This window comes from Staurois parvus, unplaced genomic scaffold, assembly GCF_062004578.1.
Source record: "Staurois parvus isolate SC_StPar_1 unplaced genomic scaffold, SC_StPar_1.0 ptg000293l, whole genome shotgun sequence".
In the NCBI taxonomy this organism is placed as follows: Eukaryota; Metazoa; Chordata; class Amphibia; order Anura; family Ranidae; genus Staurois; species Staurois parvus.
The window spans coordinates 3090853-3114793 of NW_028318089.1; the positions used below are offsets into that span (position 1 = coordinate 3090853).

A 23941-nucleotide genomic window follows, 5' to 3' on the forward strand; every position below is an offset into this window, starting at 1 on the left:
ACCTTGCTAGTACCGGATTGGACCCCCTTTTGCCTTCAGAATTGCCTTAATTCTTCATGGCATAGATTTAACATTCCTGAGAGATTTTGGTCCATGTTGACATGATAGCATCACAGAGTTGCTGCAGACTTGTCAGCTACACATCCAAGTTGCAAATCTCCCATTACACCACATCCCAAAGGTGCTCTATTGGATTGAGATTGTCTGTGGAGGCCATTGGAGTACAGTAAACTCATTGTCATGTTCAAGAGATCAGTTGGAGATGATTTGAGCTTTGTGACATGCTGCATTATCCAGCTGAAAGTAGCCATCAGAAGATGGGGACACTAGTTATAAAGGGATGGACATGGTCAGCAACAATACTCAGGTAGGCCGTGGCTTTTAAACGATGCTCAATTGGTACTAAGATCCCCCACACCATTTTATCACTACCACCAGCCTGAATCTTTGATACAAGGCAGGATGGATCCATGCTTTCGTGTTGTTTATGCCAAATTCTGACCCTACCATCTGAATGTAGCAGCTGAAATCGAGACTAATTAGACCAGGCAACGTTTTTCCAATCTTCTATTGTCCAATTTTGGTGGAGCCCCTGTGAATTGTAGCCTCTGTTTCCTGTTCTTAGCTGACAGGAGTGGCACTCGGCGTGGTCTTCTGCTGTTGTAGCCCATCTTTTTCAAGGTTCACCGTGTTGTGCATTCAGAGATGGTATTCTGCATACCTTGGTTGTAACAAGTGGTTATTTGAGTTACTGTTGCCTTTCTATCATCTCAAACCAGTCTGCCCATTCTCCTCTGACCTCTGACATCAACAAGACATTTTTGTCCACCCAACAGCAGCTCATTGGATATTTTCTCTTTTTCAGACCATTCTCTGTAAACTCTAGAGATGGTTGTGTGTGAAAATCCCAGTAGATCAGTGGTTTTTGAAATTCTCAGACCAGCCCGTCTGGCACTAACAACCATGGCACGTTCAAAGTCACTTAACTCCCCTTTCTTCCCCATTATGATGCTCGGTTTGAACTTCAGCAAGTCGTCTTCACCACGTCTAGATGCCTAAATGCATTGAGTTGCTGCCATGTGATTGGCTGATTAGCAATTTGTGTTACCAAGCAATTGAACAGGTGTACTTAATAAAGAGGCCAGTGATGTATATTGCAGTAATCTCTTGTAGCTGGAGAGAGGGCAGAGCAACATCAGTACACTGTATATATGCATTAAGCGTTAAATGAAAGGATTCACCAAATTATTATGCAAACCAGAGCTGGTTCTATGTAGCCTTGCTATGAAAAATAGCAGTTATTAGGGACAGACATTGTACTGTTCTTCCTCACCAGGGTATTTCCTGCTTTTATTGCACCTCTTAGATGACACCTCAGCTAGATTAAAGAATGGTGAATAAAGGGGAAGCTGCTGGAATTGTTTAGTACTGCGTCTTCTATGCGATATGAAAAAAGAAAAAAAAAAAAAGATAAAGATAAAGATTCAGAGGATCAGTCAATGCAAATATACAGATGATAAAATCAGAAAAATGTGGCACCCCCTGATCTCTGTATACAAAGCTAGGGCCAAAGCAATCCTGTCTTGTGTATTAAACTGTAAGACATCAATAACAGCAACATTAACTATTTTCACACAGCGTGGTGTTGCTAATAAGCTTCGCAATGCAAATCACCTGCAGCTCTGCTCTGCTCGTTCCTAGATACAGATGTAAGCAGTATCCCTGTTCATTGACCCATGTGTCTCTTGGTTTTCTTATATGCCAGATCCGATTGCCATATCCAGCTGTGCCGTTGATTAACTATTTATATCTTGGCTTGATTTAGAGGAATTCGATACAATTATTGCTGTGTAGCATAATCCTAAGGATTATTGTTGTTTGGTGTAAAGGAATTGAGATGTAAAAAAACGTAAATGTTTTCCAAGTTCTATCCATACTTCTTCATTTTTTTGATCAGGAAAAAGAAAGTTTCGGGTTATTAGCCCCTTAGGAACCTGTTGAGAACCTTTGCATTTTCTCCACTTGTACATGATTTAAAGACAGACAGGCACTTCATCCATTCAGGGAAACTCCCGACTCATCTATTCAGCAATTTTCAGTTGCTCCTTTCTTCCTCATAGCCATCACCAACATATCTAATGCTAGTGGTTTTGGAGCCTAGAGGGAGCAGTTGCTACTCGGCCTGAGCACTGCATCATGAGTGAAAATAAAATGTTCTTCCGTAAGAAGCACAAAAGAAGGTGTAATGGGAATTCCAGGATACAAGAGTATTAATGGACTGAGGATTAGTTATAGCTTAATATATTTGAGGATGTTTATGTGAAGGTGGTTCTGATTAGTGATTAGTAATTGTGGCTGTGATTAGTAATTGTGATTGTGGGTGTCCTCCAAGCTTATCTCTTTCTGAACTTTCACATTGCAGTATTTGCTAATCAAATCAGCTGTGAGCTGGGTCTTTCCCTGCCCCACAAGACACGGAAACATAGGGAAAGGATACTGGTTATGTCAGTGCCCTTAAATTGACGTGCTCATATTTAGGACTTATTCATACAGGTGACAGCCCTCTAAAAAGCGATCTGTGTTAGATTGTGTTTCAGAAGGCATTTAACAGGCAGTGAAGCAGCTCTGTATTGCCTATTCACTGTCTATTTTGTCTTGGACAGAGTTTATGTGACGTCATCACGTTAAGCACTCTGAGTTTGGAGTTTATGATATGCATATCTTTTCTACCACAATGCGAGTGAATACTTTAATTCAGTGGTCTTCAAACAGCGGCAGCAAGGGCTAGATGTGGCCCTTTGCCTGCCTTTATCCAGCCCACACAAATGAAGCTGCACCATTCCTCTCACTGACACCGACAATGGGGAACCACATGCTGATACATTTGTATTATCTTATATGCAAGTTAGCGCCACCACATAGCTGGAGGCCAAATTTATTCTGCAGGCCGCACACAGAGAATGATCACATTTTATCACCGGTAAGTGACACCTGTCCCAGCACTGACTATGGATGTACTTCAAGGGAAATAGTGCTGAGAGCTGATTGTTCTTCACCTGCTCTTCACAACACTGTAGATTTAATGTTGTTCAGCCCGAAGGCAACGAGTGCCTTGCAAACACATGGTTCCAAGTTCAGTCCCTGGGAGGGTTCTGTTCTGCAGCGGGCCCTATGTTAGGGATCCAGCTGCTTGGTAGAGTACACCAAGTGCTAGGCTACTCCTACCTATGGAACCTCTGTCACTGGCACCACTTCTTCCTCTTCCGGAGCTAGCTGCTCCTCCTTCTTAACACTCCGCACTCCATAACCTCAACTTAACTGTAATATATGCTTTGTTCCATAAATCAAAGTATTAAATTGTAATGGTACGCTGTTTAATTCCCCAGTTCTTCAATACAGCACATCACACTCCTATCGCAAATAATTCAGATCAGACGATTCACTTAACTAGTAACTTCTTTAACTGCTTCCCATCCGCCCTATAGCAGAAATACTGCTACAGGGTGGCACGGGTGCGCAAAATCACGTATATATACATGATTTTGCATTTCTGGGTAGGGGGTGAGTGCAAGCTGTGTGCGCGCCCTACCCGCGCCTCCATTTGTGGCTGTCAATCACCGGGTCCCGGCTGGTAATTACTCACCGGCGCCAGTGAAGCACACTGACACAGCCCCCTAGTAAAATACTCCCTGCACACAGTTAATCCTTCGATCGCCCCTCATGTTAACCCCTTCTTGCCCAATGCCATTAGTACAGTGTCAGTGCTTTTTTTTTAGCACTGATCACTTTATTGGTATCACTGGGGATGTCAGTGACACCAAGTCAGTTCCCTCCAGTGTCAGAATGTCCGCTGCAGTCCTGCTATAAGTGGCTGATCGCCGCTATTACTAGTAGGAAAAAAAATTAAAATACCAGTATCTTTACCGCCATTTGTAAACGTTATAACTTTCACATAAACCAATTAATTTAAACGTATTGGGATTTTTTTTTAGCAAAAACATGTAGCAGAATACATTTTGGCCTAAATTTATGATGAAATTTGATTTTTATTAGACATGTTTAATAGCAAAAAGCCAAAATTGTTTTTTATCTCAAAACTGTCAGTCTTTTTTTTTTATAACGCAAAAAATAAAAACCGCACAGGTGATCAAATACCACTGAAAGAAAGCTCAATTCGTGGGAAAAAAGGATGTAAATTTAATTTGGGTCCAGCATTGTAAGTTAAAGTAATTCAGCGTTGTAATGCAAAAAAATGGCCTGGTCAGGAAGGGGGGTAAATCCTCTGGAGGGCAAATGGTTAATGAATAAAGTAGTTATATTTACAGTTCTGTAAGTATAATTTCCTCCCTCCTAGATTGTAAGCTCCTAGATTGTATTGAACTGTATTGTTGCTGTATTGTCTCCCGTTTATTGTAAAGCTCTGAGCAAACTGTTGGCGCTATATAAATCCTGTATAATAATAATAAAGTTCTGTACAGGCTTCATAAAAGTACATTTGTTGCAACATACAGAGTCATTAGTACATCTTCATTCTCTCTGAATAATAATTCTAGTCCACTGTGGCTGTGCTGTGATACCATACTTTGCATTGAATAACTCCCTCAAAGTTACCTAGAAAGTCCAGTTCTCAGAACCCATTCCATGGTCCCACTAAGGAGCAACTCAATTGTGTAGGCTGGATTACATGCCTGCACCATCCTTACTGACCCCTTCTTATCCCCAGACTGCCATGAGGTCCAGTCTCCTCCTGCATAAATCATCACAAAACAGAAATGGAGTCATGTAGGGGAAAACACATCACCTTGCTAAGCATTTTAACCCCTATAACACCTAACATTAACAATTTATTTAAAAAAAAAAACATTTACTTTGTAGGCACCTGCCTACTGGCTTGTGTCTGTAAAAGGGCACTAACGCCACCAGTATCCCACTGCGTTGTGTACATGTACTGGGTAATGACCCAGACTGAAGTTGAATGGATTAGAAATCAGCATGAAGTAGATGTTTGGATTGAGATGAGTTCAAAGGATGCCCAAGTTCATCTATAGTTGTGATCAGGGGCGGACTGACCATTTGGAAACTCGGGCACTGCCCGAGGACCCGGAGTCAGTAGGGGGCCCCATGAGATGCTCCTGGTACCTTTTTCATAGGCTTTTTTGAGTTTGGGCAAGGACACAGGGGCCCCATGATCCCCTATTGCCCGGGGGCCCCATGAGTTGTCAGTCCGCCCCTGGTTGTGATTTAAGAATATAATCTACTTTGAGGCTGAGAATCATGACAAGGGAAACCCCCAGGCAGGGAATGTGGAGGTTGCTATTGCCGGTCACTTTGTGTGAAAATACCAGATCCCAGGCTGTTATGGTGATCCAAGAGATTCAGTGTCCTCCTAAATCAGTGACCTGAGTACCTCTGTGGGTTTCTGCGATCAATGATATTATGCGAATGGAAGAAATGTTGGCCTTTGCCAATGACACCTATGATAAACATAAACTACTATGGTCGGTCTGGTTCCATTTTTCCTCCTCTTCGATCCTTCGGGATTTGTGTGCCCATGTTGAATCTCACTAAGGCTGGGCCTCGTCCGTTTGAACTGTTTAGCCTGAAGATACCTGTTTATCTCCAGCACGATACTTTGGATACGATTCATTAGGTTCTACCTCCAGGTGTTTTGGGGGGGTGTTGTTGAGGCCCTGTTTCCTGTTTTCTCTGTCCTTTTCTTTCTCTGGTGCTTCTCTCCTTTGTTTCCCCTCATCATCCCTTTACTTCTCTTTTCTAACCTTGTCTTATATAGTGACTGCTACTGAGTTGCTCCATAGTGTTTTTTTGTATCTTCTTCGGGGTCTAGTCCCTGGGATATATATATATATATTCACCATTTTTCATGATATCACTGTTGAGCATAGTATGTCATAAATATTTGTTTGGATTTTCTCCATGCTCCAGATTTATGTTTGATCACATATACATGCAGTCCATGTTTCTTTTCTGTTATGTTCTGTAAATTCTGATACAAAAACGTAATAAAGACAAATTTGCCTTTAAACAAATGACCTGAGGAAAATTAGCAAATTTGATTTTTCTAGATTAGCTTACTTGTTCCATATCAGTACCTAAAAGTACTGAAGCCAGAGAAAGCCAAGTAGCTAGCATTTTCAGAAAGAGAACAGTGGCAGCTACGTTATTTTGAGCGTTATCCGAGAGTGCAGTAAGGGAGCCACAACAGTAAAATCAGTCTGTATATGCAGTAAAGCCTGTTTGTTATACTCACTGTGGAACCTAAGGGGTTAATCCTCCGCATTGGGTAAAAAGGCTGTTTGATCCTGTCTTCTCTGCCCCTCCTCTTGTTGAAATGACCACCTGATATAGACTGAATCCGTAGTCACATGCACATGCTCAGTTTGGTATGTATTCCTAGAGAGGTTTTTTTTTTTTCTTGGGAGAGTGCATGTGATCAGCAAAGGGCCAATCAGCACTGTCCAGACAGAGGGTCAGGATTTTCACATCCTCCTAGAGCAGAAAGAAAACTCTTCCTACAAGCTTTAACCAGTGCTTTACTGAAGTCACAAGACTGCTCTAACTTCTGGCGAGAAAAGGAATTTAGCAGTTTATATTTACTAAAATAATTGCACTGCCATATTGTGTGTACTGTGGGAGACCAGATATAGTGAATGCAGGGTCCGGAGAGACCAGATATAGTGAATGCAGGGTCCGGAGAGACCAGATATAGTGAATGCAGGGTCCTGGGTTTAGGAACACTTTAATGCCCCTGCAACTGTTTTTTTAATTCCAGTGCACCAGAACGCATAAATGTGAAAAATCTGTTCATTGGAATGCTCTCAAAAAAACAGGTGCACTAAAGGTCCATTGTCATCAGTCCATTCAAAAGTCCATTGTAGTGCACTAAAATGTGGGTCCATTGTGCTAAGCTTGGGGTCCATTGTGGTTGGTTTATTTGGGTGCAATTCAAAATGCATGCAAAACAGTGAATATTTGTTTTGTGTACTCTGTAAAGCTCTGCATAGCATGTCAGCCAGAGTTATATAAACACTCCAGAGAAAAAAAAAACCTCAAGATAAACTTAACTGAGTCTGCTGGAAAATGGAGCATAATTGCTATTATTATATACTTGTCCCATGACAACACTATGTTTGCCCTCTATATCCTTACTGCTTGATGCATACAACAGTACGCATGCGTCTGCTGAGATCCGCCGGTCTGATATCATGCAAATCAGTGAACAAAGCTGCTCATATTTGGCTAAAAACAAATCTATTTTTGGAGCAAACAATATTTTTAACATTCGGCGTTAAACATTTGCCCCATGTGCGTTTGCCCCATGTATCTCAAGTGTAGAATTACAGAATATTTAGTTCATGCAGCATTTTTAGTAAAGATTCTACCAAGAGTTAATGTGCACTAATTATGCAGCTCAGAGGTATACTGCAATGAAATCAAGCACATCTAGTATATAGCAATAAATGTAGGGCACCAAAGAGTAAATGTACAGTAATTACAACAGTCTGCAATACAAATCTACAGAGACTCACTAAACAGCCAGGCTGAAACATGAACCTTTACCAGTAATTTTACAGTATTTGCACTGGACAGTAATTATTAGTGCTGCTTTTTTGCATTCTGGTGAACAGGGGAGGACTGACCATTCAGTCATTGCCCGAGGGCCCAGGGTCAGTAGGGGGCATGGTGAGAGGCTCACTGGGCACAATTCACTAAGCGGTATCTTACCGAGTATGTGGTAGGATACCGCATAGCATTTAAAAAAAAAAACTTTTGAATTCACCAAAAAACTCTGTTAAAATACCACATTAATTATTTTATCAAGTCATGCGGTATTTTAGTAGTGAAAACCATGCAGCGGTAATGTTTCAGCTGTCAGTGGAGTTCCCCACTGACAGCTGAATGTAAAAGAATTGCCGGCAATTAAAAATATAATTTAAAAATGACGTGGGGCCCCTCCTCCATCCATACCAAGCCCTTTGGGTCTGGTATGGATTTTGAGGGGAACCACCCTGCCAAAAGTAAAAAAAAAAAATGGAGTGGGGGTCCCCCCCAAAATCCATACCAGACCCTTATCCGAGCAAGCACAGCAGATCAGGAAAGGGGGGTGACGAGCGAGCGCCCCTCCCTCCTGAACCATACCAGGCCACCCTCAACAAGGGGGGGTGCTTTGGGGTGGGGGGCTACCCCTCCAAAGCACCTTGGGGGGCGCAACTGAAATTTGGGGGGGCACAGTCCACCCCAGCACCCCCCTAGATCTGGCCATGGTAGCCAAGTCTCTTTGTCTATGACAGAGCATATATTTACAAAATTAAGAGCTCAAACTGCTCCTACTAGGTAGTGGTGCTGGTGGTGCTGCTGTTACTACCTCTGTGTTCCTCTCACTACAGTGTATCTGTAAGAATTCTGATTTCAACTGTTTGAAATTGGCCAATAATACCAGTTTCAACATAGCCAAGTCATGCTAACACCAAACACCAGAATCCCCTTTGAGATTGATATCATCCACATCCCAAATATTTAACCTATTCAGCCGGAGGGAACTTTACCAAAAATTTGTAACAACCGGATTTAAATTACATAAGAGACATTTGAAACTCAGTGCACATTCTCATCATTCCTTGGTGCCAGAATGAATGAGCTCCTGTGCTCATGCACGGTGCACGGAAATTACATTATCTTGGCACAGTCATTCAAAATATCTGAAGATCCAGAAACCAGTGCAAAGCCTATGGAGATCACATCACTGGAGTGGAGGTGAACACTTGGGGCCTTTATTGGGCCTTCAGGGTTGTTTGAAGGTAAAACAAAACTTCACCTGAAAAGAGTAGTTCAGCTCATCCTCTTACTCCCCCTTCCTCTACCACTTTTGGAGGGTTTTTTCTGGGAGCAGGCACCTATGGCAAGCAAAACAGAAGTTCAGCACCCTCTCCCCACCCACAACCTCCTGAGACAAGTCAATGTCCCAGGAGACTGGGACCATTGAGAAAGAGCTGTGTGTCTTGTGCATGTGCAGCGGGAAATTGGCTGTTAAACACCAGGAAGTCCCACAAGCAATATGGCAGACCCGGGGACCCGAAGACTGGTGAAGAACTGGCCCAGGTGATGATATCTGTATCCCTGGACTGGTAAGTGACTGTATATTAACTCAGCAGCTTTTTTACTTGTTTTTTGTGCTAAATTGTTGTTAGCTAATATTAAGAAACACCGTTCAAAATGTTTTAAAAAAAAAATATTTGTGCACTGTTGCTTTAGAACTTATTTTTCTGTATCACTTTCTTTTTCTTTCTGTGAAACAAAATGTCAGATAGCAATACAATGCACAAAAATAACAAAAAAATGCAAATAAAACTGTTTGCAAAGCAACATGAGGTTTTCTTAAAAATATGGGTTTTTTTTCAACTATGCAGTCTGCACAGTGAAATCTTAAGCAAAATTGAAGTCAGTCATTTTGCTGAAATCACTTCTCTTTTTCTTAGTGAGCATGTAACCTTTTATGAATAATGAAAGAGTTCCATGGTGCTGTAAAAATTACAGAGCATTCTCACTGCTGAGACTTTTTATCGGGATTGATGTTTTTTTTCTTCTTTAGGGTACATTCACACCAGGTGTGGTAGGACTACGTTAGGTAGCTATTTCAGTGCCTAATGAACTGTCAATGAGCGACATTTCAGTAAAGTTTATTTAAAAAAATAGTGTACAGTCTAAAGTACCATGATCGGTATATTGGCTCTGCTGTCTTCCCATCACATCCCACAGCACATCAGTGGTAGTAGGTGTGGTTGTATCCTCAATGCATGCACTGAACATATAAGATTTGTTTTTTAGCTACTTTCATGTTGCTCCTATTGTACTGTTCAGTATGCTGATGTACTATATAGCACTTGCCCATACCTTATTATGATTTGTGTGAAAGATACCTCTATAGAATCCACTAGAGGCTGAAGACAGTGACAATGGACTATCCACTGGTCTATATGGGAAAAGTACTCCAGAGAACAGAAACTGGAAGTTCAGCTTGTATTCTAGTGCCCTAGTTGTTACCAGGTCAGGAACTGAAGGCTAATCAGACCACATACAGCAATAAAAACTGGATAAAGTGGTGAGGAAGCATTGGGCTAGAGGAAGCTGATGAATGGGTGGGTTGCATATTGGATCCCTCTGGAGGATGCTTGTCTGTCGGTAGAAAGAGCTCTTCTCTATGGACCTAATGGTATGAGTAAGTGTATGCAAGTGCCAAATTAAATTCACATCTATGCTTGGGTAGCATACAAGTTTTTATTTCATAAAATGGTTATAAAAGAGACCTTTGTAGAGTAAAATAAAAAAAACCTAAAAGAAGGAGCCCCGCAATAGTAGAGGCTTTATAGTCACCACAAAAGAAAAGGAGGAAAGCGCCTCTAAATGCAGTATGACTTTTAATTCAGGAGATAAAGAGATTAAAAACACTTGTAATTCAGGTGCAAGCTCATCTACGATCAAGGCTGCACTGTAAACAGGACATCCATCGCCTGGCTGGATCCACATAGAGTCCAGCAATAGGAGTGGGTGTCAAGCAAGATGGCTCTCTCACTTCTGGAATGTACCATAGGCGGAGATGATGTCACATAGCAGGGAGGGGTAATGTGTTTTGAAGCATGTGCACCTTCGTCAAACCGATGCCGAATCAGGAAAGATTTCATAGTAGAGTTGCCTTGGGACAATAAAGCCCAGTGGAACCCGGACAAACACAAAATAGCATTATATCTATCTGCAATTCTTACAATACTACTAACATTAGAAATAAAACATATAAACAATAAAAAAGTTAATTATACAAAAATATACTGAGTTCAGGTATTTATACCCCTTAAAATTTTCCACATTTTGTCATGTTACAACCGAAAGCGTAAATGTATTTTATTGGGATTTTATGTGATAGACCAACACAACGTGGCACATAATTGTGAAGTGGAAGGAAAAGGATAAATGGTTTTCAACATTTTTTACAAATAAATATCTGAAAAGTGTGGCGTGCATTTGTATTCAGCCCCCTTTATTCTGATACCCCTAAATAAAATCTAGTGGAGCCAATTGCCTTCAGAAGTCACCTAATTAGTAATTTAATCTCAGTATAACTGCAGCTGTTTTGTGAAGCCCTCAGAGATTTGTTAGAGAACATTAGTGAACAGACAGCATCTTGAAGTCCAAGGAACACACCGGACAGGTCAGGGATAAAGTTGTGGAGAAGTTTAAAGCAGGGTTAGGTTATAAAGAAATATTCCAAGCTTTGAACATCTCACAGAGCACTTTTCAATCCATCATTCGAAAATGGAAAGAGTATGGCACAACTGCAAACCTACCAAGACATGGCCGTCCACCTAAACTGACAGGCCGGGCAAGGATCCAATAAGCATCCAAGAGGCCCATGGTAACTCTGGAGGAGCTGCAGAGATCCCCAGCTCAGGTGGGAGAATTTGTCCAATGGACAACTATTAGTTGTGCACTCCACAAATCTGGCCTTTATGGAAGAGTGGCAAGGAAGCCATTGTTGAAAGAAAGCCATAAGAAGTCCTGTTTGCAGTTTGCAATATGCCATGTGGGGTATACAGCAAACGTGGAAGAAGGTAATCTGCTCAGATGAGACCAAAATTTAACTTTTTGACCTCAAAGCAAAACGCTATGTGTGATGGAAAATTAACACTGCACATCACCCTGAACACACCATCCCCACCATGAAACATGGTGGCGGCAGCATCATGTTGTGGGGATGTTTTTCTTCAGCAGGGACAGGGAAGCTGGTCAGAGTTGATGGGAAGATAGATGGAGCCAAATACAGGGCAAGCTTAGAAGAAAACCAGTTAGAGTCTGCAAAAGACTTGCAGCTGTAATTGCAGCAAAAGTTGGTTCTACAAAGTATTGACTCAGGGGGGTTGAATACAAATGCACTCCATACTTTTCACATATTTATTTGTAAAAAATGTGGAAAACATTTATAATTTTCCTTCCATTTCGCAATTATGTGCCACGTTGTGTTGGTCTATCACATAAGATCCCAATAAAATATATTTACATTTTTGGATATACCATGACAAAATGTGGAAAATTGCAAGGGGTATGAATACTTTTTCAAGGCACTGTATAATAAATTATAATAATCAATGAATCCATCCATCATATATAATAAAACATGCACCATCTGTACATGTGTACTTACTCTTGTTGCCATCTGAAGTTCAACGATGAAGAATAGTACCTAAGGATGATAATGACACAATCATTAATAAATGGCAAATATAATCAGACTAATCAATTCTATTTTTTTAATTTCTTTTTATTGTTTTTCAAGAGAAATACACTTAACATGAACATTTACATCCTCAGGCACTAACCCACGCAGTGGTATCTTAGTGAGAACAAAGAAAGTTTACAGTCAGGGTTTAAGCCCACAAACCTAACAACATACAATAAAACAAAAAAAGAACACAAAACAATAACTGTTGTTTGTGACCAGCAATTTAGGACAAATAGACATATCATCCCCAGTACCCAAGCCCCCCAAACTTCCATAAATGAGGTTCCAAGAGGGGCACAAATAGTGCAGAGAGGTCAGGTGTCAAATAAGATCTGTTTAAATAAAATTGGTCAGAAAAAGTTCTATACTCTATGCATATACTGTATGTATAAGGGGACATATACAGTTGCAAGAAAAAGTATGTGAACCTCTTGGGATTACGTGGAGTTTTGCATGAATTGGGCATAAAATGTGCTCTGTACGTCATCTAAGTCACAACAATAGAAGAACACAGTCTGCTGAACATAATACTACACAAACATTAGATGTTGCCATGGTTTAATTGCACATAACATGTAAACATTCACAGTGCAGGGAGGAAAAAGTATGTGAACCTTTGGACTTAATAACTGGTTGACCCTCCTTTGGCAGCAATAACCTCAACCAAACGTTTCCTGTAGTTGCAGATCAGACCTGCACAATGATCTGGAGTAATTTTGGACCACTCCTCTTCACAAAACTATTTCAGTGTAGCAATATTCTTGGGATGTCTGGTGTGAATTGCTCTCTTAAGGTCATGCCACAGCATTTCAATCGGGTTGAGGTCAGGACTCTGACTGGGCCACTCCAGAAGGCGTATTCTGTGCTGTTGCAGACATTGTTTTGTTGAATTACTTGTATGCTTTGGGTCATTGTCCTGTTGCATCACCCATCCTCTGCGGAGCTTCAGTTGGCAGACAGATGGTAGTACGTTTTCCTGCAAAATGTCTTGATAAACTCTGGAATTCATTTTCCCATCAATGACAACAATCCGTCCAGGCCCTGAGGCAGCAGAGCAGCCCCAAACCATGATGCTCCCTCCGCCATGTTTTACAGTGGGGATGAGGTTTTGATGTTGGTGTGCTGCCTTTTTTTCTCCACATATAGTGTTGTGTGTTCTTCCCAAACAACTCAATCTTGGTTTCATCTGTCCATATATTTTGCCAGTAGTGCTGTGGAACATCCAGGTGCTTTTTTGCAAACTTCAAACGTGCTGCAATATTCTTTTTGGACAGCAATGGCTTCCTCCGTGGTGTCCTCCCATGTACTCCATTCTTGTTTAATGTTTTCCTTATTGTAGATGTGTCAACAAAAATGTTAGCATGTGCCAGAGATTTCTGTAGATGTGTCAACAAAAATGTTAGCATGTGCCAGAGATTTCTGTAGGTTTTTAGCTGACACTCTGGGATTCTTCTTTACCTCATGCAGCATTCTGCGCTGTGCTCTTGCAGTCATTTTTACAGGATGACCACGCCTAGGGAGAGTAGCAACAGTGCTAAACTTTCTCCATTTGTAGACAGTCTGTCTTACCATGGACACATGAACATCAAGACATTTGGAGATACTTTTGTAACCCTTTCCAGCTTCATGCAAGTCAACAATTCTTGATCGTAGGTCTTCTGAGAGCTCTTTTCTGCGAGGCATGGTTCACATCAGACAGTGCTTCTTGAAACCAGTAAACCCAAAACAGGTGTGTGTTTTTTAAGGGCAGGACAGCTGTCAGCAACACATCCAATATCATCACACTGATTGGAGTCAAGGTTGGCTCACTCCTGGCTCCAATTAGCTCTGGGAGAAGTCATTAAGCTAGGGCCTCACATACTTTTTCCTCCCTGCACTGTGAATGTTTACATGTTATGTGCAATTAAACCATGGCAACATCTAATGTTTGTGTAGTATTATGTTCAGCAGACTGTGTTCTTCTATTGTTGTAACTTAGATGACATTCAGAGCACATTTTATATCCAATTCATGCAAAACTCCACGTAATCCCAAGGGGTTCACATACTTTTTCTTGCAACTGTATATTTGTGGGTGTGTGGATATTTGTATGTGGGTATGAGTGTGTGTATGTATGTGGGTGTATATGTGTGTCAAAATGCCTTATGGGGAAACTGCTGTGATATGAATATATAAATAAAGGGGGTGGAATCAATCAAAGGGGGTGCTTTGCACTAGGGTGTATATACTCCTGGTAGCCGGTTTCTGTTTGCTGTACTCTACATTACTGTTACTCCTGAATCCTGCACTTTGTATGTTACTGTTATTCCTGATCCTGCACTTTGTATCTTACTGTTATTCCTGACCCCTACACTCTGTAGGTTGCCTATTCCTGATCCCTGCACTCTGCACACTTCTCACCCTTGTACTCTGTATGTTTCATACTTCTGACCCCTGTACTCTGTACATTGTCCATCTCTGACTCCTACATTCAGTAGATTGCACACTCCTGACCCCTGAACTCTGTCTGTTTCACACTCCTGACTCCTATATTCTGTATCTTACACACGTCTGACCCCTGCACTCTGTATGTTACACACTTCTGACCCCTGCACTCTGTATGTTACACACTCCTACCCCTACACTGTATGTTACACACTCCTACTGTCAGGGCTCCCAGGTGTGACCAGAGGTGTGTGACTGATGCAGGGAAACGCAGACTTCAGATATGTGATAAACAATATAATTTATTAACACTAACAATACAAACATAAACGCAGTGCAATACTAAACATAATACAGTGCAAACAAACCAACCACCCACAGATAACAGTACATACAAGCAAGTGTCGTCAGGCAGGCCGGGTCAATATCAATAGGGCAGGTAGGTACAGGGGGAGCAAGCGGAGATTGGTCGGGGTCACAGGCCAGGTTCAGCAGGTAGCTAGCAGCGTAGTACAGAGGGTCAGGCAGAGGGATGGTCAGGGTCACAAGCCAGGGATCAGAACAGGTAGCAGGCAGCGTAGTACAGAGGGTCAGGCAGAGGGATGGTCAGACAAGCCAGGGATCAGAACAGGTAGCAGAGAATCAGACAGGAACAGAGAGCAGGAACAGGATACAGGGCCCAAGAGAAACACAACACCAAGGCAGAGTCTGCAAGTCTGGCCATCCCTTAAATACCCCAGCATAATCAGTTCCAGGTGTTAGCTGGCTGCAAAGTTGAGTCTCTGATTGCTGGGAGCATCCGCTGGCCAGCCCTGGTACTGCAGATCAAAAGGCAGGTGAGTCCCACCATTGCTGGCTAGTCCATTCCTGACACCTACCCCTATACTCTGTATTTTACACACTCCTGCCCCTACACTCTGTATTTTACACACTCCTGCCCCTACACTCTGTATGTTACACACTCCTGCCCCTACACTCTGTATGTTACAAACTCCTGCCCCTATACTCTGTATATTACACATTCCTGCCCCTACACTCTGTATGTTACACACTCCTGCCCATACACTCTGTATGTTACACATTCCTGCCCCTACACTCTGTATGCTACACACTCCTGCCCCTACACTCTGTATGTTACACACTCCTGCCCCTACACTCTGTATGTTACACAATCTTGCCCCTACACTCTGTATGTTACACACTCCTGCCCCTATACTCTGTATGTTACACACTCCTGCCCCTATACACTGTATGTTACACACTCCTGCCCCTATACTCTGTATGTTACACACTCTTGCCCCTACACTCTGTATGCTACACACTCCTGCCCCTACACTCTGTATGTTACACACTCCTGCCCCTATACTCTGTATGTTACACACTCCTACCCCTACACTCTGTATGTTACACACTCCTGCCCCTACACTCTGTATGTTACACACTCTTGCCCCTACACTCTGTATGCTACACACTCCTGCCCCTACACTCTGTATGCTACACACTCCTGACCCCTACACTCTATAAATTACACACTCCTGCCCCTACACTCTGTATGCTACACACGCCTGTCTCCTGCACTTTTTATGTTATAAACTTCTGATCTCTGCACTCTGTACTTGGGTAGTACAATCTGGTGTGCACATCAGGCATAGGTAAGGTGCATGGGTGTGCACATCACAAATGAGGGGGGTGCAGTTTGGCCTCTTCGCCCTGAGCACTAGATGACATTTTCTGAGCACTGCATTGAAAATCACTGTTGTATTAAAGGCAAATGGTAGTCACACCAACTATTGTTTTATTTGTCCTATTTACTGTAGGTCCACAAAAGTTTTTTGATTGATAAAAAGTATTCATGACATATTTTTGAAATCATTCTTGCTTTGCAGCATTTTTGTGCCTGAAACTTTTGCACACTTCTGTATGTCTAATTTAATGTTCTGTTATTGTAGGCTGCAAAGTAACACTGATTCCTTGATGTCAGAATAATTTTTCTGGCACTGCCAGAAAACATTGTGTAGCTAGTGTAGTGTCTTAGTTAATGAGGTGCTCATTGTTACTCTTCATACCATGTCAATGGGTTAATTATAAAATGTATATATATATGCAATGTATATTCGTTTTAAGGATTTACTGTACTGCATTTTTTTTTTTTTTAGAAAATAGTAGCTTCATCATTAAAAAAGAATGATGGCAGTGTAAGTGGCATTGACAAGACATTTTATTGCCCACACAACCCAATATAAAATTAATGGAGAGAAGGTAATAATGATGTCGGGGTGGGGGTGGGAGAGGGAGAGAAAGGAGTGCAAACAGACACAGCGACGCCTGTAGCACAAAAAAGAGATGCTTTTCCCAAAACTGCAAATCACCAAACAACTAATTCATCCCAACCATTGTCAATGACATTGTCATCTAAATAGCTCATTTGTCCTTACATTCATAGCTCTGAACCTGTAAATCCTACAATTTATTGCTTCTTTTTTATCCTTATGTAGCATCCTCCTGCCTAGGCTGTTAGGTAAATTTAGTTTGGTCTGTTCGAGGCTCCACAGGCTGGGAGTTTGATTACCTACTCGATTCCAGTTGAAGCTTTTGGAGATTAGGGTGGGAGGATTGAAATACCAGGTCTGAATATTTATAGGGCCTATCCAATCCCTGAGGATGTGTGCCCAGATAGTGGATGGGTTCCTGTTAAATAGGCTGAATCCCAGAAGAGGGGGGTCTTACACCTGAGTGGGAATGGATCTGTGAGCTTGAGAGGCTGCTTGCCCTTGGGTACTCTTGGGCTGGACGCTGGACTTTTGGGGATTGCACCCATGGACTGTGTACATTCTAGGATCCCCTGAGTAGACCCTCCTCATTTATGCTAAAGTTTCATGGTCCCCAGCCATGAACTGTGGATTACTTCAATCTCCTGCTACTCTACATTTTGCTGCATTGTCTCCAGTTGGGCACATAAGGGCTGTTTTAGTGTGCTACTACTGCTACTACTCGGTGATTAGTATTGCTACTATTAAGAAAGAAGTGCCCTCTGTTAACAACCTGTATCATTTATTGGAGTATCCTGCATCACTCCCAGACCCCTTCCTAAATTCTTCTACAAATAAATTTACAAAAAGAGACACCCCTAGACTGTTTATTGAGCCAGTATGGATGGACTGCTGATGTGTGCCTGGCTGCTTTGCACTAATCTGGGAAAGAACCTATCTATATCCATAGCAGCCCCTATTGGGTCAGCACTACACTGCTACCCAGTGAGCTATTTGTTAAAATGTTTACCCAGCACTTGCAGTTTACAACTTATTGTAAGTTTGGAGAAAGGATGGGAAGGAGGAGGGAAGAGCAAGGGAATGCTTTGCCATACTAGACTATAGGGCTACATGTTCCTATTGATGCACACAGTGCAGGCAGACATGACTCTAGTCATTGCATGCAAGGGTGGTTCCATAGGATGCTGAAAGAGAAAGCAGCCATCCAAAAACAGGAAACCTGGGGGAGTGGCCATGGCACCTGCTTAAACTGGAATATAGCCAAGTAAAAGGTTAAGAAGCTGCCTACTCAGTAAGGGATTAAAGCTGTTGAAAGTGGATTTAACTGCTTCCCAACCACACCATAGTCAAAAGATAGCTACAACATGGAAGCCTAGTTCTGGAAGGGTATCGTCGTCCTCCCAGAACCCATCCCCTGCGCGCCCCCGGGGCACGCATTGGATGTGCTCTATGATCGCTATGTCTTTTGGACACAACTGATCACAGATTGAGGGAAAGGACCACTCACAGCAGCCCTTTACCATGCGATCAGCTGTATCCAATCACAGCTGAACACATGTAAACAGACTTGTCAGTTATCAGCAGTCTTTTCCTCACACTGTGGGGTCTATTTACTAAAGCTGGTTCACTCAGAATCTCATGCATCTGTGCATGGTAGCCAATCAGCTTCTAACCTCAGCTTATTCAACTACCCGCTTGCCTGCTGCCCTATAATAGAAGTACTGCTATAGGGCAGCATGGCTGCGAAAAATTACGTAAACATACGTGATTTGCATTTCCGGGTGGGGGGAGCGCATGCGCACTACCCTACCCGTACCACTATTGGCTGCTGAGGATGTCAATCACCGGGTGCCGGCTGGGTCTCGGCGATCGTTGGCAAAGCTGACAGGGGAGAGACCAGTATGTAAACAACACAGGTCTCTGTCCTGTCAGTGTGGACATGCTGCTTTGTTTCTCTCTGCACAGCAGAGAAATACAAAACAGCATGCCTCCCTAGTAAAACACACACAGCACATAATGTAAAACACACACAGCACACTGTTAACCCTATGATTGCCCCAAATGTTAACCCCTTCCTGCCCAGCAGGCCCGCAGGCCCAGACTGGGACAAAAAGTTTTAAACATTTTAAGCAAAGCTTTTTAAACTAAGCAGCCAATTTTTACAGGGGGGGTTAGTGGGCATTCGCAGGGGAGGTTGGTAGGGATTGGAAATTCATGGAGTAGGTCCTTAGGTCCTCCACACTGTAATGTAAAGGGCTACTGAAATTATTACAGTGTAGTCCTCTTGGTATCACAGTGCCTCATCACTTGTCCTCACTCTGGGCGTGGTGTGGTCCCTGCATGCACAAAGCACACAACGTAAAACACACAGCACACTGATAACCCTTTGATCGCCCCAGATGTTAACCCCTTCCTGCCCAGCAGGCCCGGACTGGGACAAAAAATAGGCCCAAGCATTTTAGACTGACCAGCAGATATTCACAGATTAGGTCCCTAGGTCCTCCACACTGTAATGTAAAGGGCCACTGAAATGATTACAGTGCAGTCCTCTTCGTATCACAGTGCCTCATCATAGTGCCCCTTGCAGTCATGCCCCTTCCTCTTTTCTCTCTAATCACAGTGCTCCCTTTTCCTCTCTGCCTCCCCTGCACACTCCTACCTTCAGCAGAGCAGAGGCAGGGTTCAGCCTGTGTGTCCTCTCCAGGGTCTCCCGCCCCTGCAGATGATGTCATCCTATCAGCAGAGCAGGGGCGGGAGGAGCTGCAGATCTGGTTCATATTGATAAGTGGATGATAAGCTTGTGAATATGAAAAGACTCCCGCTCTCTGTGCAGATCTGCAACTCCTCCCACCCCTGCTCTGCTGATAGAATGACATCGTCGGCGGGGCAGGAGACCCAGGAGAGGACGCCGAGGCATGGCTGCATAGCACCCGCCTCTCTTAAGCACTCTGTATATCAGATGTATCTAAGTAGATCACTCTCTCTTTATATATGGGATTCTTCTCTCTCTATATATTGATCTATTTCCTTTTCTCTCTCTCCTACTCTCTCTCTCCTTCTCTCTCTGTCTCCTTCTCTCTCTCTCCCCTTCTCTCCTTCTCTCTCTCTCCCCTTCTCTCCTTCTCTCTCTCCTATTCTCTCTCTCCTTCTCTCTCTCACGTACCTGGTGGGGGGGGGGCTGACGTGGAGATGAGGGCATCCTCAGTGCCTCTGATAGACCAAACAGAAGGCACGAGAGCCAGGAGTGGCACGAGTGCCTGGCAAGAATGTGATGTCACCTGACAGGTAGGTAGTTGGGACGACCAGGATGCAGGTCAGTTGCGAATGCAGGTGAGCAGAGGATGCAGGTTAGCAGGAGCAGTGGTTGGTAGGTTCTAGCAGGACATCGGTAACTGCAGACAGTAGGTAGCAAGTGGTAGGCACAGACTGGAGAAGAAGCAGAGTCAGACAAGCAGGGTCGGGATCTATCAGGTACAGGGAGCAGGCAAGCAGATAGTTGAAGTTCAGGCCAGAAGTCAGAAACCATAGGCAGATAGCAAGGGAACAGGCAGAGGAGTAGTCAAAGGGTAAGCTAGGTCAGTGCAGGTGGAGTTCAAGCGAAGACAAGACAGGTCAGATCGGCAACAAGATCAGGATACAACAGACAGCAGACAATGGAACGTGGTAGACCAGAAGGCAAGGACTCCCAGTGCAGGGGTGGTTTAAATAGCCCACCTGGCACCAGTCTGCACATGCGCACGGGCACGGCTGATAGGTAATTGTCATTGGCGCATAAATGTGCGCCTGGGCATTCTCTGTTTTACCTGACACTCTCCTCTCTCCTTCACTCTTTCTCTCTACTTCTCTCTCCTCTTCTCTCTCTCTCCTTCACTCTCCTTCTCTCTCTCTCTCTCTCTCTCTCTTCTTCTCTTGCTCTCTCTCCTCTCATTCTCTTGCTCTCTCCTTCTCTTGCTCTCTCATTCTCTTGTTCTCTCATTCTCTCTCTCTTTCTCCTTTCTCTCCTTCTATCTCTCCTTCTCTCTCTCTCTCCCTCTCTCTCCCCTTCTATCTCTCCCCCCCCTCTCTCCCCCCTCCTTCTATCTCTCTCCTCTCCTCTCTCTCTTTCCCCCCTATCTCTCTTCTATCTCTCTCTCCTCTCTCTCTTTCCTTCTCTCCCTCCTTCTCTATCTCTCCTCTCCTTCTTTCTCAGTTTCTCTCTCCTCTGTCTCATCTCTCCTCCTCTCTCTCCTTCTCTCTTTTCCTCTCTCTCCTCTTCTCTCTTCTCCCCTCTCTCTCCTTCTCTCTCCTCCTCTCTCTCCTTCTCTCTCTCTCTCCTTCTATTTCTCTCTCTCCTATCTCTCCCTCTGGGATCTCTATTTCTCTCTGTAGTAGATTTCTCTCACACACACTCTTGGGGCCACCAGAACTCTCTCTGTACCTCTATTTCTTCTAGCTCTCAACAGGTCACTTGTTGTTGCTCTGCAGCCAATGGTCAGGCATAGTGTAGTCCCTGAATGCACACAATGTAAAACACACACAGCACACTGTTAACCCTTTGATCACCCTAGATGTTAACCCCTTCCTTCCCAGCAGGCCTGGACTTGGATAAAAAATAGGCCTGGCCATTTTAGACTGACCAGCCAATTTATACGGGGTGGGGGGAGGTTAGTGGGCATTCGCAGGGGAGGTTGGAAGGGATTAGAAATTCATAGAGTAGGTCCTTAGGTCCTGCACACTGTAATTTAAAGGGCTACTGAAATGATTACAGTGCAGTCCTCTTCGTATCACAGTGCCTCATCATAGTGCCCCTTGCAGTTATGCCCTTTTCTCTTTTCTCTCTAATCACAGTGCTCCCTTTTCCTCTCTGCCTCCCCTGCACACTCCTACCTTCAGCAGAGCAGAGGCAGGGTTCAGCCTGTGTGTCCTCTCCAGGGTCTCCCGCCCCTGCAGATGATGTCATCCTATCAGCAGAGCAGGGGCGGGTGGAGCTGCAGATCTGGTTCATATTGATAAGTGGATGATAAGCTTGTGAATATGAAAAGACTCTGCTCTCTGTGCAGATCTGCAGCTCCTCCCACCCCTGCTCTGCTGATAGGATGACATCGTCGGCGGGGCAGGAGACCCTGGAGAGGACGCACAGGCATGGCCTGTGCTGCCTCATCAGTGCTGATCAGTGCAGTCTCATCAGTGATCATCAGTGCAGCCTATCAGTGCACATCAGAGAATATCAGTGAAGAAGAAAAATTACTCATTTGCAAGATTTCATAACACAAACTAAGAAAAACTCTTTTTTTTCCAAAATGTTAGTTGTTTTTATTTTCCGTTTGTATAGCAAAAAATTAAAACCCCAGTGTTGATTAAATACCAACAAAAGAAAGCTCTATCTGTCTCAAAAAAATTATAACAATTTCATATGAGTACATTGTTGCATGACTGTTCAATTGTCATTCAAAGTGCAACAACACTGAAAGTTGAAAATTGGCCTGGGTAGGAAGGGGGTGAAAGTACCCGGTATTGAAGTGGTTAATATCACAGTACAATTTTTACATCAAAGTATTACATTCTGTTGACACACTGTCATATATTACTAAAGACAAAACCTTTTTTTTTACATGTGAATAGAGTAGTAAGGGGTATAGAACCCCTTTTGTTTAATAGCCTTCATCGGCTCACACAGATCCACATATCCACAGTTCTATCCAGAGACCTCACAGCCTTGTGGTTAGCAAAGGATAACCATGCAGTTCCAAAAAATCAAAGATGGCCGCCTGGAACGCACCACTCACCGGACGTGACGTAGATCGTAAGGATGGAAAACCGGAAGTGCGTCGACGCGTTATGCCCCACCCACAGGGCGTTCTCAAGACATCACTTCCAGTCATCAGCTGCATTTTATGCAGCCCAGGGCACCTCCCCTCATTCATTATGCTAATTCCCTAGATGACGCTTCCTCCTAAACCATCATCCTCTGCTCACCAGTGTGAGATCCCTTCACACTCAATAATCCAATGTTAAATCTAATACAAGATTGGTTAACCTATTTCCTCTTAGAACAATAGCATACAAACAATTACCCAATAGTTCCATACTATTAATTAAAAAATAGAGGAATTTCCACAACCCCACAAAGATTCAGAATACACATACCGTATTTGCCGGCGTATAAGACGACTTTTTTGCCCTGAAAAACATGCCTCCAAGTGGGGGGGTCGTCTTATACGCCGGGTGCACTTCAGTTGCAATAGACATAGCTGCCATAGTGGCCTTCCGATACTTGCGCGGTGCCCGCCCACCTCATTCTACATACCATAAAGTATCGCACGGTATCCAGTAAAGCCGCGGCGGGTCATCAGCGTGGCTGCGGCGAGCATCAGCAGCGATACAGGGGTGCCAGCCTTTTCAGCGTGACCAGCCCGTTCTGCTCGGCGGGAAGCAGCAGCGCTCCGGCCCGCCCCTTGTCTACGCAGGGCTCGCACATGCGGACTTGCGCACTAGTGCCAATTATAGGGAGATGCAGGGACATGGTAGTGACAGGGAGACAGGGAGGGCAGACAGGGAGCAGGGACCAATCCAATCAGGCTTTGTATACAGCCAACAGCCAACCACAGTACTGGACCATTGTACAGTACAATACAGCATAGAAAATGTCCAGCAGTCAAACCCCTATCAACCCTATCATGGCACCAGCAAAAAGAAAGAGGGGGTAGTCTTATACGGCGAGTATATAACAAACTCTATATTTTGAGTGGAAATGTTGGGGGTCGTCTTATACGCCCAGTCGTCTTATACGCCGGCAAATACGGTATATCATTTCATCTTGATACTTTGTAGGCACAATATAGTATATATGTACCCATAATACTAATCCAAAAAATACAAATACAAATAAAAAATAAAAAAATTTAAATAAAAATTGAAAATAAAAAATGAAAATAAAAATAAAATAAAAATAAAAAATACCAGCAAAAATAATAATGAA

At 43.3% G+C, this 23941-nt stretch overlaps 1 long non-coding RNA gene across 1 annotated transcript in view; it reads right to left on the reverse strand.

Annotated features, from left to right (window-relative positions):
• LOC149458158 (uncharacterized) overlaps nucleotides 1-23941 on the reverse strand; it is a 127957-nt gene that overhangs the window by 94878 nt on the left and 9138 nt on the right. The window contains exon 2 of the long non-coding RNA XR_016313505.1: nucleotides 12212-12250. This is a non-coding gene — a long non-coding RNA (uncharacterized LOC149458158). The remainder of the gene's footprint in view (nucleotides 1-12211; nucleotides 12251-23941) is intronic.